We start from the raw sequence: 4,918 nt of genomic DNA, 5'->3' as shown, positions 1-4,918 counted from the left end.
GGTATTCTGGCATTCATAAATCAAAGTATTGAGTATAGGAGTCGGGATGTTATGGTGAGGTTGTATAAGACATTAGTGAGGCCAATTTTAGAGCATTGAGGCTCTATAAGGTGCTGGTGAGACCTCACTTGGAGTACTGTGGGCAATTTTGGTCTCCTTATTTAAGAAAGGATGTGCTGACGTTGGAGAGGGTACAGAGAAGATTCACTAGAATGATTCCGAGAATGAGAGGGTTAACATATGAGGAACGTTTGTCCACTCTTGGACTGTATTCCTTGGAGCTTAGAAGAATGAGGGGAGACCTCATAGAAACATTTCGAATGTTGAAAGGCATGGACAGAGTGGATGTGGCAAAGTTGTTTCCCATGATGGGGGAGTCTAGTACGAGAGGGCCTGACTTAAGGATTGAAGGGCACCCATTCAGAACAGAAATGTGAAGAAATTGTTTTAGCCAGATGGTGGTGAATCTATGGAATTTGTTGCCACGGGCGGCAGTGGAGGCCAAGTCATTGGGTGTATTTAAGGCAGAGATTGATAGGTATCTGAGTAGCCAGGGCATCAAAGGTTATGGTGAGAAGGCAGGAGAGTGGGACTAAATGGGAGAATGGATCAGCTCATGATAAAATGGCGGAGCAGACTCAATGGGCCGAATGGATGACTCCTGCTCCTTTGTCTTATGGTCTTATGGGTGTGAGGGAAGAGAAGTGAGTGCAGTTACTATTACAAGGCAGAAGCTACTCAAAAGCTGAAAGACCTAAAGGTCACCCAGACCTGATGAACTGCACTCTAAGGTAGAGATTGTGGAGGCATTAGTAATGAACTTTCAACAATCATTTTACTCAGGAATGGTTGCAGTGGACTGAAAAATTACAACTGTCACTCCATTCTTTAAGAAAGGAGGAAGGCAGCAGAAAGGAAATTCTAGCCTGACCTCAGTGGTTGGGAAGATGTTGGAGTCAATTGTTAAGGATAAGGTGATGGAGTACTTGGTGACAGAGGATAAGATAGGACAAAGTCAGCATGGTTTCTTCAGGGAAAATCTTGCCTGCTAAACCTGTTGGAATTCATTGAGGACATGACAAGTAGGATACATAAAGGAATGCAGCGGATGAAATCTGAGATACAAAGGGACTTGGGAATCCTTGTGCAGAACACCCTAAAGGTTAACTTCAGTCGAATCAGTGGGGAGGAAGACAAATGCAATGTTAGCATTCATTTCAGGAGATCAAGAATACAAGAGCAAGGCTGAGATGTTGAGGCTTTATAAGGTACCAGTGGGGCCTCACCTTGGGGATTGTGAACAGTTTTGTGTTCTTCATGTGCCGGCACTGGAGAGGGCTCACAGGAGGTTCACGAGGATGATTCCAGGAATGAAAGGGTTATCATACGAGAAACGTTTGATGGCTCTGTGTCTGTGCTTGCTGGAATATAAAAGGATGGCGGGAGATCTCATTGAAACCTTTCGAATGTTGAAATGGCTGGACAGAGTGGATGTGGGAAGTATGTTTCCCATGACGGGGGAGTCTTGGAGAAGAGGGCACAGCCTCAGGATCGAAGGGCATCCATTTAAAGCAAAGATGTGGAGATATTTCTCCAGCCAGAGGGTGCTGAATATGTGGAAATTATTACCACAGGCAGCTGTGGAGGCCGAGTCATTGGGTGTATTTGAGGCAGAGATTGATTACGGGGAGAAGCCCGGACAGTGGGGCTGGGGATGAGAATAAAGGATAGAAACATAGAAAAACTGCACCACAATACAGGCCCTTCGGCCCACAATGCTGTGCCGAACATGTCCTTACCTGATAAGGTACCGAGGGTTACACATGGCCCCCTATTTTACTAAGCTCCATTTACCTGACCAGCAGCCTCTTAAAAGAGCCTATCGTATCTGCCTCCACCATCGTCGCAGGCAGCCCATTCCACACACTCACCACTCTCTTCATAAAAATCTTACCCCTGACATCTCCTCTGTACCTACTTCCAAGCACCTTAAAACTATGCCCTCTTGTGTTAGCCATTTCAGCCCTGAGAAAAAGCCTCTGACTATTTACATGATCAATACCTCTCATCGTCTTATACACCTCTATCAGCTCACCTCTCATCCTCTGTCACTCCAAGGAGAAAAGGCTGAGTTCACTCAACATATGCTCATAAGGCATGCCCCCCAATCCAGGCAACATCCTTGTAAATCTCCTCTGCACCCTTTCTATGGTCTCCACATCCTTCCTGTAGTGAGGCGACCAGAACTGAGCACAGTACTCCAAGTGGGGTCTGACCAGGGTCCTATATAGCTGCAACATTACCTCTCGATTCTTGAGCTCAATCCCATGGTTGATGAAGGCCAATGCATTGTATGCATTCTTAACCACAGAGTTAACCTGAGCAGATGCTTTGAGCGTCCTATGGACTCAGACACCAAGATCCCTCTGATCCTCCACACTGCCAAGAGTCTTACCATTAATACTATATTCTGTCATCATATTTGACCTACCAAAATGAACCACCTCACTCTTATCTGGGTTGAGCTCCATCTGCCATTTCTCAGCCCAGTTTTGCATCCTATCAATGTCCCGTTGTAAGCTCTGACAGCCTTCTACACTATCCACAACACCCCCAACCTTTGTGACATCAGCAAATTTACTAACCCTCCACTTCCTCATCCAGGTCATTTATAAAAACCATGAAGAGTAGGGGTCCCAGAACAGATCCCTGAAGCACACCACTGGTCACTGACCTCCATGCAGAATATGACCCGTCTACAACCACTCTTTGCCTTCTGTGGGCAAGCCAGTTCTGGATCCACAAAGCAAGGTCTTGGACACTTTTCCACTGTCACACTTGATTGGTCCTACTCTCTCATGTCTTATTCTCTTGCTCTTCACAATCTTGTGGAATGCCTTGGGGTTTTCCTTAATCATGTCCACCAAGGCCTTCTCCTGGCCCCTTCTGGCTCTCCTAATTTCATTCTTAAGATCCATCATGCTAGCCTTATAATCTTCTAGATCTCTATCATTACCTAGTTTTTTGAACCTTTTGTAAGCTCTTCATTTCTTCTTGACTAGATTTACAACAGCCTTTGTGCACCATTGTTCCTGTACCCTACCATCCTTTCCCTGTCTCATTGGAATGTACCCACGCAGAACGCCACGCAAATATCCCCTGAACATTTGCCATATTTCTGCCGTACATTTCCCTGAGAACATCTATTCCCTATTTATGCTTCCAAGTTCCTGCCTGATAGCGTCATATTTCCCCTTACTCCAATTAAACACTTTCCTAACTTGTCTGTTCTTATCCCTCTCCAATGCTATGGTAAAGGAGATAGAATTGTGATCACTAACTCCAAAATGCTCTTCCACTGAGAGACCTGACACCTGACCAGGTTCATTTCCTAATACCAGATCAAGAACAGCCTCTCCCCTTGTAGGCTTATCTAAATATATGTGTCAAGAAACCTTCCTGAACACACCTAACAAATTCCACCCCATGTAAACTCCTTGCTCTAGGGAGATACCAATCAATGCTTACGTGGCAGGGGAGAGACTGTGATCATTAAGCAGTTCTCCTAGGAGGAGGCCATCCCATTGCACCTCGGGTGTGCTGACGCCTGCGATGTACTCAACTGCAAAATTTGTGGCAGTGGGGGACTGCATTCGTGCTCTTCGGGGTATTTCTTCAGCGGTTTGAATGGGGTACAACTGCGCAAGGTGCGGATGTCAGCCAGTGAGAACATCAAGAGGAGATTAAAAAGAAGACAGATTTATACAGTGGGTGAAGAAGCGGGCGTCAGAGTGGAGGTAGACAGAGTATGAAGACTTTGGCTCAACGGGGCATCAGCAATAAAGGGTCGAGGAGAGGTTGGTTATCTGTGTAGAATACAGACAGAAAGTATGTGTGTGAGATCAGTGTTCCGTGCTCGGTGTCACATGTGGGATGTCTGGGAGACTCTCAGCCTCCCGGACGGCCATATCTGCACCAGGTGCGTCGAGCTGCAGCTCCTTAGGGACTGTGTTAGGGAACTGGAGATGCAGCTCGATGACCTTCATCTGGTCAGGGAGAGTGAGGAGGTGATAGAGCGGAGCTATAGGCAGGTGGTCACACGGGGGCCTCAGGAGACAGATAATTGTGTAACACTCAGGAAAGGGAAGGGCAAGAGTCAGACACTATAGAGTATCCCTGTGGCTGTACTCCTTGACAATAAGTACTCCTGTTTGAGTACTGTTGGGGGTGACGGCCTACCTGGGGGAAGCAACTGTGGTCGTGCCTCTGGTACAGAGTCTGGCCCTGTGGCTCAGAACAGTAGGGAAAGGAAGAGGATGGCAGCAGTGATAGGGGATTCTGTAGTTAGGGGATCAGACAGGAGATTCTGTGGACGCGGGAAAGAAACTTGGATGGTAGTTTGCCTCCCAGGTGCTAGGGTCCAGGATGCTTCAGATCACATCCCCAATATCTTGCAGTGGGAGGGAGAACAGCCAGAGGTCGTGGTACATATTGGTACCAATGACATAGCCTGGAAAGGGGAGGAGGTTCTGAAAACAGACTACAGGGAGTTTGGAAGGAAGTTGAGAAGCAGGACATCAAAGGTAGTAATCTCGGGATTACTGTCTGTGCCACGCGACAGTGAGTATAGGAATAGAATGAGGTGGAGGATAAATGCGTGGCTGAGGGATTAGAGCAGGGGGCAGGGATTCAGATTTCTGGATCATTGGGACCTCTTTTGGGGCAGGTGTGACCTGTACAAAAAGGACGGTTTGCACTTGAATCCCAGGGGGACCAATATCCTGGCAGGGATGTTTGCTAAGGCTACTGGGGAGAGTTTAAACTAGAATTGTTGGGGGGTGGGAACTGAACTGATGTGACGGAGGAAGGGCAGTTGGCTCACAAGTAGAGAAAGCTTGGAGATGGTGCGAGAGGGAGG

The 4,918-nt window shown here is 47.1% G+C and overlaps 1 pseudogene; it reads left to right on the top strand.

The window, feature by feature from the left end:
- Positions 1–3,520: 3,520 nt before the first annotated feature.
- Positions 3,521–3,667, top strand: LOC134355287 (U1 spliceosomal RNA; annotated as a pseudogene).
- Positions 3,668–4,918: the final 1,251 nt, after the last annotated feature.

The sequence above is a fragment of the Mobula hypostoma genome, chromosome 12, assembly GCF_963921235.1.
Source record: "Mobula hypostoma chromosome 12, sMobHyp1.1, whole genome shotgun sequence".
Classification (NCBI taxonomy): Eukaryota; Metazoa; Chordata; class Chondrichthyes; order Myliobatiformes; family Myliobatidae; genus Mobula; species Mobula hypostoma.
Note: the sequence above shows the minus strand (reverse complement) of the source record. Positions and strands in the feature narration are given on the sequence as shown.